Source organism: Nicotiana tabacum, chromosome 3 (assembly GCF_000715075.1).
Source record: "Nicotiana tabacum cultivar K326 chromosome 3, ASM71507v2, whole genome shotgun sequence".
NCBI lineage: Eukaryota > Viridiplantae > Streptophyta > Magnoliopsida > Solanales > Solanaceae > Nicotiana > Nicotiana tabacum.
Window position 1 is genome coordinate 155,859,647 of NC_134082.1, and position 15,411 is coordinate 155,875,057.

At 38.8% G+C, this 15,411-nt stretch overlaps 1 non-coding gene across 1 annotated transcript; it reads right to left on the reverse strand.

Moving 5' to 3' along the window:
• Positions 1 to 3,648: 3,648 nt before the first annotated feature.
• LOC142179651 (small nucleolar RNA R71) lies at positions 3,649 to 3,755 on the reverse strand. The gene has a single exon (XR_012708196.1). It is a non-coding gene; the product is annotated as a small nucleolar RNA R71 (small nucleolar RNA).
• Between the last annotated feature and the right edge of the window lie 11,656 nt (positions 3,756 to 15,411).

The window sequence follows — 15,411 nt, forward strand, 5'->3', positions numbered from 1 at the left end:
TCGCGTTTGTGAAGAAGGAATTGGGGGTGGGGGGTGGGGGTGGGGGTTCTATTCTACGCATCCGTGATAGGCAGCTAGCGTTCGCGAAGGTCAAGGACCTATGACCTTCGTGTGAGGTGACTCGTGTTCGCATAGAGGAGCCTAGGCTGGGCTGGGCCGCTGTTATTCTTCGCGTTCGTGAAGGAGCCCTCGCGTTCGCGAAGGGTAGGCCAAGCCAGCCTCCGTGTTCGCGAGGCTCTGTCGCGTTCGCGATGAGTCTATTCTGGGGCCTAGGCCGTTTTCCTTCGCGAACGCGAGGCATCTTCCGTGTTCGAGAAAAGAGGGCAGCTGGGTAGAGAGTTTTAAAACTCGGGACTTAGCCATTTTTGGTCTCATTTATTGCACTCTTAGGCTATTTTGGAGCTTCAAAAAAGAGAATTTCAGCCTAGCTATTGATGGTAATTAATTTCTACCTAATGTGAGTTTAATACAAAGATTATGGGTACATTTTAATATGTAAATTTGTGGAATTTATGAGTGTAGATAAAAAACCTAGGTTTTGATAACAATGAGATTTAACCGCGAAAATGATTATGGAATTTAGTGAAAATCATATATTTGAGTCATGAAGTTATGAGTAACACCTTTCTTTGAAAATTTTCAGAATCCGGGCAAGTGGCCCGGGGGTAAATTTTAGGAATTCTTCAATTAGGGTTGGGAATCACTTTAATAGTTAGGATATGAACTTTTGAACATGTATTGACTATTTTATATGGCATTTGACTAGTTTCGACTCGTTTGGCACCGAGTTGAGGGTTTAAAGCATAATTTGGCCCAGAAAATAAGCTTTGAGATGAGGTAAGTCTTTTTTCTGACCTTGTAAGAGACAATTAACCCCATAGGTGAATTGATTTAGTATGAACTTCTATTTGTGGGAGCTTTATATATACGAGGTGACGAGAGTCCGTACGTAGCTACTAATTATGTTTATGTCCGGGTACTTGAGGACCCAAATCATGTGATACTTGTGATATTTGCACCCTGCTTACTATTTTAAACGCTTAAATTATATTGAAACTTGATAAAGGAATTATAAAGGGTCGAATTTTATTTATTTGAGTTTTGGACGGGTTACTTGACCGTTAATGAGAATTGATGTTTACTTGAATACTAGTCTCTTAATAATCTTTGAATCGGCTATTTATAAAGTATTTTCTCTTCTTGAGGAATGAACCAAATGCCTCGGTAATAGAAAAGATGCATCCATGGTTCGTTCCATTCGACCCTCGGCAGTGCACAGTTTATATATTTGTATGTTGGACCAGACCATACGACCTCGGCATAATTCGTGCGTAATAAATTCTTGGAGCCCAATTATAATTGATATTGTTTCATTGGAGATAAATGGCCAAAAGTGTATGATTTTGAATGTATTCTCATATCATTTGTCGTATGAGTTGCGTGAGATTACATGATATTTGAAGTGAATTATCTTCATTACGTATTTCTTATTTGTAGGAGTGAGCTTGAATGATAATGGAGCAAAAGAAATCAAATTATTGCAAAAAGGAGAAAAAATTGAAGGATTGGGAGGTCGTCTATTCTCGTGCGTGGCACGAAAACGGACGCGAAAAAGGAGAAAAGTGAAGCAACAAAACAGCGAAGCGAAGCAAAGGCATAGATCGCTTCGCGAAATGGAAGAATTTCAAAAGCTGAATTCGCGTCAAAGGGCTCGCGACGCTCGAAGGCAAACGCGGATTCTAGCTTCTCGCAATCGTAGTTGGATTGGAAAATTCCGCACCTTAGCAACTCTAAGTGATATAAATACATCAAAGAATGACTTTTTAAGGGTAACACAACATCTTTGAAGGCAAGAACAAGCAAGAGCCAGACGGAAGATTTGGAAACAAGTTTTTATCTTTCTTCTTCCCTTTTTCTGTTACTCCCTCCGTTCCAATTTATGTGAACCTATTTGACTGAGCACGAAGTTTAAAAAAATGAAGACTTTTGGAATTTTTGGTCCCCAACAAGTCAAAAAGGGGCCCAAAGTATTTGTATAGTTATAAAAGCTTCTCATTAAGGGTAGAATTGTAAGTTTAAACTAAATTATTTCCAAATTTAGAAAGGGGTCATTCTTTTTGGAACGAACCAAAAAGAAAATAGGTTTACCTAAACTAGAACGGAGGGAGTATTGGTGATGAATTCTTATATTGTAGTTGTGAAAATAATTATGATAGCTAAACTCTTTATTCTAGGGTTTGATGGAACCTCTTGAAGGATGGATTTTTGTTGTGTTTAATATAAATTTGCCATTGGATTTTCTCTACTTGTTTAACTACATGATTATTGTGGTTGATTAAAGGGCTCTCATTCGGCTATGCCTGTTTAGTGTGTATTACTTGAAAAAAAAATACATATTTAGGTAGTTGTTGAAAAATATCACTCCTAACATATATGAGGGATCAATACCGAGGGTTTAAAGGTGGGATTAAGAATAACGAAACCTTGGTGCGTTCTTAGTGAGCGATAACTTAGTGCTAGCTAGCGTAGTTCAGAAGAATATGTCTAGTAAATTATTGTAATTGATCGGAAGAGAATTACGACAGCTAAAGTGCTCATGATCGGTAAAGAGTATCTAGCCGAATTTATAGGAGACGTAACGGGGAGGATTCTAATAAGAGGGGAAATCGTAACCCTAGACATTTCCAATCCTTTCTACAACATTTTCTTTGTTAGTAATAAAATTACAGCTTTTTAGTTACCTTGTTTTTAGTTAGTAAACACTCAACTCATTATTCAATATTTCTGAAAGTTGATTACTTGAATTCTTGCGAAACTAGCAGTTGTCATTAGTAGGTTAATTCGTGGATTCGACTCCGGAGTTGTAAACGGGATTATATTTGCAACGACTGCTTAGTTCTTTTTATAAGGCATAGTTGGACGTGATCAAATTTTGGCACTATTGCCAGAGAATTAATGGTGTTATTAATTACAACTAGAAGAATAACTAGAATTCATAGTTTAGTCACCTTTCTAGACTTAAAATTCATTATATTGAAACTCTAACGTTTGTAGTCTTGTGTGTTACAGGTGCATGCCTATAAACTCCTCAAGAACTGGTGAATTGTACGAAGCATTAGCGGACCCTGAGAAAGCTTTCAAGCAACTAAATCGAGCAAACAAGAAAGACAAACAACAACAAAACGAATCAAACTAGACATGGGTGACGTAATAGACAACCTAAACAACATAAACAATAAGAATGACCCGAACTACCAGGGTGTAGCACCTCTTGTGCCAGAAGCAGCCTTATATGATTGAGCACAACCCACCATTGAAAATCTAGCAATCGCAATTGCAGTCCCTCAGATACAAACATAATCATTTAAAGTCACAAACAACATGCTACATTTGTTGTAGAACAAGGGACAGTTCTCGGGGTCTTACATTGAAGATCCTCAACAGTATTTGAAACATTTTTTGTTGATATGTGTCACGCAAAGGCAACAAAATATGACACCGGAAGCAATAAGTCTGTCGATATTTTGATTCTCAATGACGGGAGAGGCTCAGACTTGGCTCAATTCACTCCCCATAAACTCCATTACCACTTGGGAGAAATTAGTCAAGCAGTTTTTGAACAAGTTCTATCAACCCAATAAGACTGCCAATCAAGTTGATGAGATATTGAGCTTCAGGCAAAAACCAGCTGAAACATTGTAAGAAACGTGGGAGAGGTTCAAAGGTATGCTGGTTAAGTGTCCACATCATAGCACTCCAGATGAGATGTTGGGACAAAGGTTTTACATGGGATTGGCAGATAGCTTGAAGGCCAACGTTGATGCTTCAACAGGTGGAGCATTTTTGAGAAATCATTTAGAGAGGGTAAAGTCCTGCTAGGTAAAATGGCTCAAAACTCAGGATGGATGACAAGAGACATTACAATCACTCCTGTAGTTCACTCAGTAGCTTTGGACCCAAACAACTCCATAGCCGAGAATATGGCCACTCTGATAATGCAAATACATATCCTCACCAAGAAGATTGACGAATCAAGCCAGAAGCAGGTACACATAGTTGACACGACTAATGGAGGCTTATGTACACCATGTATTAACCAACCATATGTGTGCTCGTGGAATGGTGAAAGTGACAAACCAGAACTATCAGGAAAATATGAACTATGTGGGAAACTATGAAGGACAGAGGCAAGGTGGTCAGAATCGGGGTCAGTAGAACCCGCAGTATAGACCAACACAACAACAATACAATAATAAAAACAATCCTGGGGCTATGCGACCATAGGGTCAAGTTGTGCCTTACCAAAGGCAACGAGGATACAATCAACAAAATCAATATCTAGCTTATCAACAGCCTCAACAACAACAAATAGTGAGATAAGATGATGGGTTGTCTGAAATTAAAAGAATGCTGCAACAACTGATTGGGTCCAATGGAAAAATGCAAGAGAAGGTGGCAGCACATGACTCAGCGATAAAAGGCATTGAGATTCAATTAGGGCAGATATCTATGGCTCTGAATAATCGTTCCCAAGGGACTTTACCTATAAACACACATGCCAATCCAAAAGAGCAGGGCCCGAAGCAGCTTATGGCAGTGAGTCTAAGAAATGGTAGAGACCTTGATCTAGAGCAAGAAATTGCTCGCGATAGTCGACCAACTGAGATACTCGTGCTAGTACCGATTGAGGTAGATGAGTCAACTAAGCTGACAGAAGTAAGAATCCAACAAGCCCAGGAGGAAATAAACAAGAAAAAAGAGGTTGAAAAGGGGGTTGGGGAAATGCAAGAGAAGGCATTATAAAAAGTGCCCGAGCAGGATCAAATTCAAGTCACAGGAAAAAAAGCAACCTCCAGCACCCTTCCCATAGAGATTGGCCAAATATAAGAAGGACGAGCATTATAAGAAATTCATGGAGACATTAAAGCAAATCCAGGTGAACATTCCATTGATTGACGCCTTGAGGGAGATACATGGGTATGCAAAAATGATGAAGGACTTGATGTCTCGTAAGTTCGACTTTCAAGATTTGGACATTGTTACACTAACTCAAACATGTAGTGCTGTCATGATGAGACCTATAGCTGAGAAGTTGTCTGACCCAGGGAGTTTCAAAATACTATGCACAATAGGCAGCTATGCTTTTGCTAAAGAAATATGTGACTTTGGGGCGAGCATAAACTTAATGCCCTTGGCTATCTATAAAAGGTTAGGCATTGGAAGAGCAAGACCTACATTCATGTTACTACAACTAGCCGACCGAACAGTGAAGAGGCCATCAGGTATATTTGATTATATACTAGTGCGGGTTGGAAAATTTGTGTTTCTGGAAGATTTTGTCATTCTGGACCGCCGGGTTGACGAGGAGATTCCCATAATTTTGGGAAGAGCATTCTTAGCCACTGGGAGAGCTCTAATTGATTGTGAAACTGGGGAGCTAATTATGAGACCGAACGATAAAAAGATAACATTCACTGTGCAGAAGTCTATGTGGCGACCAAGTGAATTTACTAACTGCTCTCTGATAGAAGCTGTGGATGTAATTTTGGAAGAGGAAGATGAGGCACTGAATGCAAAACACCCCCTATCGGCCTGCCTGATGAACCTAGAAAAGATAGATGGTAAGAACTTGGCGGAGTGGGTTTTGGCTCTTGAAGGCCAAGGGTACTGGAAAAGGGAGCTCGAATGCGAGCCTTTACACTTAGAAGAAAGAAAGACTCCTCCAGCTAAGCCATCAATCGTAGAGCTACCATAGTTGGAGCTAAAACCGTTACCGTCTCACCTAAGGTATGTTTTCTTTGGACCTAGTTCGACATTACCTGTTATTCTCTCATCTAGTTTGTTAGATATGCAGGTAGAACAACTTTTGCAGGTTCTGAAGGAGTGTAAGACTGTAATTGGGTGGACCATTACAGACATAAAGGGTATCAACCAAACATTTTGTATGCATAAGATTCTATTGGAAGATGGGCACAAACCTTCCAGAGAACATCAAAGAAGGATGAACCCAAACATGAAAGAAGTGGTGAAGAAAGAAGTGATCAAATGGTTAGATACGAGAATCATCTTCCCCATATCTGACAATAACTAGGTCAGCCCAGTTCAGTATGTTCCAAAGAAGGGTGGAATGCCTGTAGTGCAAAATGAGAACAATGAGTTGATCTCAACAAGAACTGTCATAGGATGAAGAATTTGTATGGATTACAGAAGGCTGAACAAGGCCACCCAAAAAGACCATTTCCCACATTATTCATTTCAGATATAAGATAGATTGGCGGGGAAGTCCCACTTTTGCTTCTTAGATGGATACTGGGGGTATAACCAGATCTCTATTGCCCCGGAGGATAGAGAGAAAACATTGTTCACCTGTCCGTATGGCATCTATGCCTTTCGGAGAATGCCGTTTGGCCTATTCAATGCACCCGCCACATTCAAAAGGTGTATAATGGCCATCTTCACAGATATGGTAGAAGACATAATGGAGGTTTTCATGAATGACTTCTTAGTGGTGGGGAACTCATTCGATGAGTGCCTAATAAATTTGAAAAGAGTATTAAAGAGGTGTATAAAGACTAATCTGGCACTGAACTGGGAAAAATGTCATTTCATGGTACAAAAAGGTATAGTCTTGGGACACCTAGTGTCAAGTAAGTGCATTGAGGTGGACCGTGCTAAGGTTGATGTTTGAAAAGTTACCTCCGCCTACTTCCGTAAAAGCCATAAGAAGTTTCCTTGGTCATGCCGGCTTCTACAGGTGGTTTATAAAAGATTTTCAAAAATTGCTAACCCTTTATGTAAATTGCTGGAAAAAGATCACCCCTTTGTGTTTTCTGATGATTATAGGTTAGCTTTTGAGGAGTTGAAGAAGAGGTTGGTGACTGCACCAATCATAGTGGCACTTGACTGGGAGCAATCTTTTGAGCTGATGTGTGATGCAAATGACTATGTTGCGGGAGCAGTTCCTGGGCAGCAAAAAGATAAAGTCATGCATCCAATCTACTACGCAAGTAGAACCTTGAGTGGTAACCACTAAATTACACAGTGATCGGGAAGGAGATGCTAGTAGTGTTGTTCGCAAATTCAGGTCATACCTGATAGGCTCGAAGGTAATTATTTATACTGACCATGCTGCTCTCAAGTACTGCTGCTGCAAGAATTTGACTTGGAAATTTGTGACCGAAAAAGAATAGAGAACCAAGTGGCTGATCATTTGTCTAGGCTAGAAGGAGTAGAGAAGAAGGTTGAGCTAGAAGAGATTATTGAGACTTTACCAGATGAACAACTGTTGGCCACGAGCCTTGAGGTAGTGCCATGGTATACAGAAATTGCAAACTACTTTGCGAGCAGTAGTGTCCCCTATGACCTTTCTTATGTCCAAAAGAAAAAGTTCTTTCGTGACTGTTGCATGTATTATTGGCATGAGCTTACTGTTCAGAGTTTGTGTTGATAACATGATCCAAAGATGTATCCCTGAGATAGACCAATCTTTTTATTTTGTAGGCTTGTCACGCATCCCCATATAGTGGCCATTTCGGGGGAGTAAGGACAACTGCAAAAATGTTGGAGTCGGACTTTTACTGGCCGACATTGTTCAAATATGCACATTTATGGGTGAAGGGTTGTGATAAATGCCAATGAACCGGGAATATTTCCCTCCGATATGAGATGCCCATGAACCCAATTTAGGAGGTAGAAGTGTTTGATGTATGGGGAATAGATTTTATGGGGTCTTTTGTCAGCTCATATGGCAACAAGTACATACTCATAGTTATGGATTGTGTGTCAAAATGGGTGGAGGCTACGCCGCTCCTTGTAAATGATGCAAAGGGGGTCATTGGTTTTTTGAGAAAGAATATATTCACCCAGTTTGGCACTCCAAGGGCAATAATCAGTGACGGAGGCACTTACTTCTGCAATCGAGCCTTCACAAAGTTGTTAGAAAACTATGGTGTGCGCCACAAGGTTTCCACCCCATATTACCCACAAACGAGTGGGTAAGTGGAAGTTTCGAACAGAGAGATAAAGAGCATTTTGACAAAGACCATGAATGCTACAAGAACGTATTGGACAAGAAAGTTAGATGATGCACTCTGGGCCTATCGTTCCGCTTTCAAAACTCCGATTGGCATGTCATCATATAAATTGGTATTTGGGAAAGTGTGTCACTTACCAGTGAAGTTAGAGCATAAAGCTTTATGGGCATTGCAGCAGCTGAATCTCGATATAGAAGCTACGAGTACAAGTAGTGTCACAAAGTTGCACGAGCTTGATGAGTTTCGATACCATGCTTTTAAGAGCACAAGACTATACAAGGAGAGAATGAAGATGATGCATGACAAAAATATTCTTGAGCGGAGTTTTAAACATGGAGATATGGTATTGCTATACAATTCAAGATTGAAGTTGTTTCCGATAAAGTTGAAGTCAAGATTCGTATGGTAGAGATGCATTCAACTGGAGACGTCGAGATTACATCAGAAGATGGCTCCCGCAATTTCAAAGTTAATGGGCAAAGACTAAAACATTATCAAGGCATGATTGAGGAAGATAAAGTGATCTCGACCTTGTACTTGAAAATTCCTTGATAAGGGATAGCTTGATTCGTCTCGCGACGTTAAATCAGGTGCTTCTTGGGAGGCAACCCATGGTTTTGTTGTAATTCATCATGCCGCGACGTTAAATCAAGCACTTATTGGGAGCCAACCCAATTTTTGTGTTTTTCTTTATTTTTCATATTTGATTTTGAATTGTGAAAGTATTGACATGTTTATCAATGTTAAATGAATGATTCGGGGTGAAGAAATCATGACTAAAGGTCAAAAGTGGCTAAAATTGAAAAGCTGAAAAAATGGCCAGCACTGAGCTCATCTAAATCCGCGCCTCGCGCGAAGGCAGATGCGGCCCAGGCCAGCCAAACAAGCAGAAAACAGTAAAGTGGGGGCATAATGTGCCGCACTTCGCGAATGTTTTTTTCTTTTTTCCTCTTCTTCAAGGCTAATATTAGTTCCCAGATATGTTATTTCCACCACCCCAACCCATGTTCCATCTCCCTTACGTAATAGACCCTGTCAAATCCACCGTTCCCTCCATTCCATAACCTCACGCCCTTTTCTGCCTCTCCCTCTCACACCAAGATCCACCCTAATCCCTCATACGACCTGGTCAGATCTCCCTTCTACTCATTCCTATCCCCTCCCCTTTCCCTTAGGTTTATATCTTGTTTTTCTCCTTTTTTCTTGTTATGATTTATTTTGGTAGAATAATTGAATTTTGAATTTTAGAGCATAGTTTGCTCAAAATTTTGTTAGTTGTTGTGCACAGTGAGGTGGGAAACTACAATTCCCACCACCTCACTCAAATTAGGAGAGCAAAACACATGTTACTTGCATTGAAATATGATGGTAAATATTATGCATATAAGGTGTTCGAAAATTTGCCCGAATGAGAATTTTGATAAGTTTTGCAAAGTTTGAGTAGTAAGACTCATTGTTTTGGTAATATGAATATCTCTTGAGTGTGGGCTAACCGTTTGGGGGTCTTTGCACTTAAATTGCATTCCTTTTAGAATGAATGTCCACCCACGACCAACTTAGGCATGACTCGTGCATGACGTGTACGCCGTCCTACCACTTGATTTTTCAATAATGTTAAGTAACCTTATATCAATGTAATTAAGTTGTAGTAGACACTTGTACCCTGGTTTCACACTTATGCTTTCGGGCTAAGTGTGGGGTGTGATGTATAACGCTATGACTTAATGTTACATTTTATACTAATATGTGTTTTGTATCTTTTGCAGGTGATATGTCCATCTCGTAAACACCAACTAGAAACCATAAATCTAGTGGTAGTGGTAAGCCACCTCCAAAGAAACCACCAACTAACATGAATGTAGCGGAGAAAGGTACTATAAGAGCACAAACAAAGGCTAGGCATGCTAAGGAAAAGACTGGAATTTCTGAGGTGGACACTAAGGCCACCAATCTGAGCACTGAGCAGCCTAAGATATGATGAGGGAGTTTTTGACAGCCACTCTACTATTGATCATTTATTGTTTTCTGTGATATTGTGCAACTGGAGACAATGCACTCTCTTAAGTGTGGGGTGAGGGTGTCAGAATTTGATTTTGTGGCATGTGTTTAATTGCTAGTGATACATTTTGTCATGATCACACTTAAGGCCATTGTAATTGTATAATTGTAGTTAGATTTTTATTGGCGTAATCCCGGGTTTTCTTTAAACCATGGTTCTTTCCCGAGGATGCCATTTTCTTGAACCGGGTAGTCTTAGGTAGTTTTTCTTTCTCAAACTTTGTAAAAGAATTTGTGGACTTTGCCTGACGATGGATTGCCTAGACAGTTTTCTTAAGGGTATAAAGTCCAAAGAAAAATACAAAAAGATTTTCCCCCCTTTTTTCAACTGATAATAGAATGGGAAGAACTTGAGTATCTATTGTTTTTTACATGTTTTATGTTGGGGCTTAGAGCTGGAGCATTTGTGGTGAGTACTTTCTTCTTGAGTATTGTGACTATATGACTTGAGAGTATATGTGACTTTACTCTGAATTTTGGATTCATCTTTTGACTCTTGTTATGTATTTCCTATATGGTTTAGTTATATGATGACTGTGCTTAGCTGCTTTAACTTGAGAGCCGGGTCTGAGCTGTCTTAAATAGGTCATGTACATTGTGCGAGGTGAGAAGTTTGAGTTGTACTATGTGCCATCCCGAGCTAGTCTAGAACTTGCTCCGTGTGTGAGTCGAAACGAAATGATTAAGTATCGTTAGAATAGGAGATGATATAGGCATTTCTTTGATTGACCATTGAGCCACTTTTGTCCACCAGTGCTAATATTATCCCTAGTCAATCCTTTTGAGTCTGTAGACCTTTTCTTTGGCACCCACATTACAAGCTAAATTCCCCTTGTTCTTAATCAAATCTTGTCACCCTTTACCTCCAAAAGTACTTAAGTCGCTATAAGAGTAAAGAGAGAGACCAGGTAACTTTTGAGTGGAACCATAGGAAGGCCGAGAAGGTGCGTTGTGTTTAAATAAATTACTAGTAAGCATCTACGTGATGATATGCTTAAAGAAGAAGGGTTAATCATGTATTGGTTCGTGTCATGATATTGACTTGATCGTGATGAGATGGTGTTTGAAAGTGAAATGTAGTGCATTAAAGTGCTTAAGAGGGATAATCACTATTTTTCCAAATATATCCTACCCGTCCCTTAGCTTACATTACAACCTATGAAGTCATGCTTGATCCAAGTCTATGCGAACTTAAATTAGTCAAGTCTTACACTATGGGCAAGCCTATGGTACGAACTTGGGTGGCATATGAGTTATTTTTGCGAGAGTGAGCGAATTCTTTCGAATGGAGAGTCCTTAAAATATACTTAAAATTATGTTTGAGTGTGTGGACTACTTTCTCTCTTTGGTTTATTGGTGAGGGCGCATGATTTGTAATATTTGGTAAAAGCCTTAATTTTTGAGTTGACACAAGAAGCGAGTCTTAGTTTGGAATGTATTGGAGTCAATTTTTGAGGCTACGGTGTTAGAGAGAGTCACACAATTATTTTAATTAGTCTTGGCATGACGTAAAGCTTGAGGAAAAGTATGAATAATGCTTATACTAGGTTCTAAGTGTTGATATAAACCATTGTCATTGATGTGATACTTGAGTATGTTTTGAAATGTATTTCTTGCCTATGCTCTTAATTTTATTCGCTCGAGGACGAGCGAAAGTCTAAGTGTGGGGTGGTGATAAATGGCCAAAGGTATATGATTTTGAGCGTATTTTTATCTCATTTGTCGTGTGAGTTGCAGGAGATTACATGATATTTGAAGTGAATTATACTCATTATGTATTTCTGATTTGTAGGAGTGAGCTTGAATGATAATGGAGCAAAACAAAATCAAATTATTGCAAAAAAGAGAAAAAATTGAACAATTGGGAGCTCGTCATTCTTGTTCGTGGCACGAAAACGGATGCAAAAAAGGAGAAAAGTGAAGGCACAAAACAGCTGTGAGCACGTGATTTTTGCTTCACGAAAACTACTCCAAAAGAAATCGAAAAATAAAACAAATTGCCTTTGGGTACAATTTTGAGAATTTTGCGTGACATTTTGGATAATTATTTTTGTTTGTGAATGTTTACCTTGTTTTAAATAATTGAAAAATATCAAAATACCTATTGCGTGCATATTTAAGATTTAATTATGCATTTTTGAATTAATTAAACCATGTCCTATTTTAAAGAATGAAAATCACAAAAATATGAATTTTTGGTAGCTTTGTCATTTTTATTGTTTAATTGTGTGATTTTATTTTAATCAATATTTGATCTTGTGTGTTAATTATTGTTAAGGGTTAATTAATATATTTTTAAAATAATCTTGGTTTTACAATTTAATTTAGGAATTTTGGTTTTTAGGAATTAAAAGAAAATGAAAGGAAAAAAGAAAAGAGTGAAATTGGGCCAAATCGGAACTGGGCCAATTTCAATGCAAAATCAGGCCCAAATCATATCAAACGATCCAATCCAATAGGCCTGGTCTCTCAGACAGTCCAAACGACGTCGTTTCGGCGCCTCAGATCTAAACCGTTGATTTGTTTCCATCAGACGACTCAGTTCAACCCAGCATTATTTGAAACGACGCCGTTTTAGGCAAGTTGATCCGAGCCATCCGTTCCCAATGATCTAACGGTCCCAGCCTTCCCCCATAACCCAGTCCATTTCAACCCGGGTCGACCCAGTCTCAATGCATGACCAAACGTCACTGTTTCCTTTAAGTGAATTGATCCGGGCCGTTGATCGTGCTTGATCCAACGGCCAAGATTAAACCACCCCTCCGTATATAACCCTAATCCCTTACCCCACGCCCCAAACCAAACCCCCCTCACCCCATCGTCTCTCTCAATCTCAGATACGGACCAGACCCAAACCCTAGCCGCCATTGTTACACCTCCGCCTGAAACCCGGTGGCAACAACGCCGCCGGTCACCAAATTAACACCCATAAGCCATATGACCACCCTCATTACAGATCCGCTAACCGTTTTCCTCGAATCAACCTCCAGCTTCTCGAATCTTCAATCGAAGATTCGAGCAGAACCTAAACCTACCCCAACCAGTCCCAAACTCATACCGGACATCTCCCTGACCTCCCTCATCACCAAACCACCGTTGGTTTGGTTCGAATCAGACCAGAACCGTTCAAACCCCAAATTGAACCCCCAAGAACCCTAGAAAACCAAAGGTTGAAATCTGTCCAAATTAAAGGAAGTTGGGTGGACCTTAGTCGAAGTGTTCTCAGTTGAGAACACTCGATTAAGGTCCGTTCGACCTCAATTAAAGGTCTGAGTCAGAGTCCAAGTCAGGGTTCGGAGGTATTTCTTCTGTTTCCCTGTTTGTTTTTTATGTTTCGTTGTTTGTTTGTTAAGATGAGTTCAAATTCGTCTTTTATCGATTACTCTTTTCTTTCTCCAGTTAGACCTTTTATTTGGTCTATTCTTATCATTGCTTCTGTTTGTTGTCGATTGTTATATGTTATAATTTGTCTAGTCGATTGAATAAGTGTCGTCGATTAGTCTGGTATGCTTGAATGTTAGATTAGCATGATAATAGTTTAATTTTTGGTTCATTCCAGTAGGTTTACCCTCCTGTTTATTTTCTGTTCTAATTTTGTGTTGAAATAAGCCTGTTGGTATCATTTGTTTCAAATTGTTCCAATTTCCCTTTCTCATTGTTATTTACCATGTTTTTTTCATATAAGTCAGTTTGTTTTCATTCAATATGTTGACAGTGTTCATTTGTTCTTGTTTAGGTTTAATCTAGAAGTGTGTTAGTTTAATCACTGAATCTTTATTTTGATGATATTTGGTCTGAATTGAGTTTCAAGCTTAAATTATGATTTGAGTTTGATGAATCTTAATGTTGTTCTGATATGAATCTGATCTTGAATGTTGATATGAATCTGACCATGATAAACTGATTCCTAAGTGTTGTCAATTGGGAGTTAGTCTCATATGATTTGATTAGTCAATTGTTAGGATTTCTCACTTAAGATTGGTTATAGCTTCTATAGTTTGGTTAATTGATTAGGAGGATTGGATATAGCTGATCGGGTAGAATGGTAATTTCAGTAATTTCAGGGACTTTAGGAGGGTATTTTGGGATTAAAAGGTTTGAAATTGGTTTAAGTTGAATGTTCTGATAGTAGGGTACTAAAGTACCATTAAACTAATGAATTGTTTAAATGCTAATGGGGAACAAAACATAATGGTGGGGGGAAGGTTGAAAGGAAATAGATTAAGAAATAGGTGCCCATACCTATTTGAATTTAAATAAAAGGGAAGGACAAGGGATAATGGGAAAAACATACTCTAGTGGGGAACAAGTGAATTAAAAGGAGAACAAAACATGTAGTAGTGGGGAGAAATACTTTCCTAATTAGCTAAGTGCTCCTTAGAGCTGGAAAGGGGCTGAGGTTTGGTTATAAATAGGGTCATTCAAAACAGAAAAGGGGCTGGTTTTTTTGGAGAAGAAAAATCAGTTCTCTTTCAGTTTTTTTAGAGAGTCTAGGCTGGATTTTGACATCAGAAATTCAGAGTTTAAGAGGGAAATACAAGCTGAGTTTTTACCCTAAAGAGTTCAATAGGTTGAGAGCTAAATACTGAAAAGTGAGGTCTTCTTTACTACTGAAAATCAGAATCAGTTTGTTACTGTTTAATTGAGGTTCTGAGTGTCTTTATTTGAAAATTTGAAGAACAGAAATCAGAAAATCTACTCTCCTGTCTCATTTCTGAATACATTTTGTTCCTGTCTGTGAATTGCTTGGTATTTTCTGGTTTCACTCCTGGGTTTTGGACTGCTTGTGCTGGGTGTATTTCTGCTGGTTGTTGCTCTGTTCTTTGTTGTGGTGTTGCTGTATTGTATACTACTGCTGCTGCTGACCTGCCTTTCATCTTCTTCTTCTGCTATTCTCGATTCCAGGTACACTACTTTGAATCATCTTGGTGTATGCTCATTGAAGCTGAAATGAAATGGCCAGAGGATTTATTGTTCAAACTATTGAATGCTTGTATTCTATTTGATATTAGTTATGTGTTTCCTGTTACATGAATAATAGACGACTATATAATTAAGACTTTTTATAAGTTGTTTGGGTTGTTTGATTCCGGGACTGTTTGGACTTTGGAATGTGATTATGTAATAGTCATATGGGTTTAGTTTTGTTTTTGTAGTATAATTATTGAAATTAGAAGTATGGGTTTAGATGTGGTTATTGATTAAGAGTGCATTCGTTATTCATATTTTGTTAAGAATCAAACTTGTATCAATGGATTCTTATAAAATTCTCTTTTATATATTTTATAATGCGTATATCTGTCACACCTCCTTTTTGCGC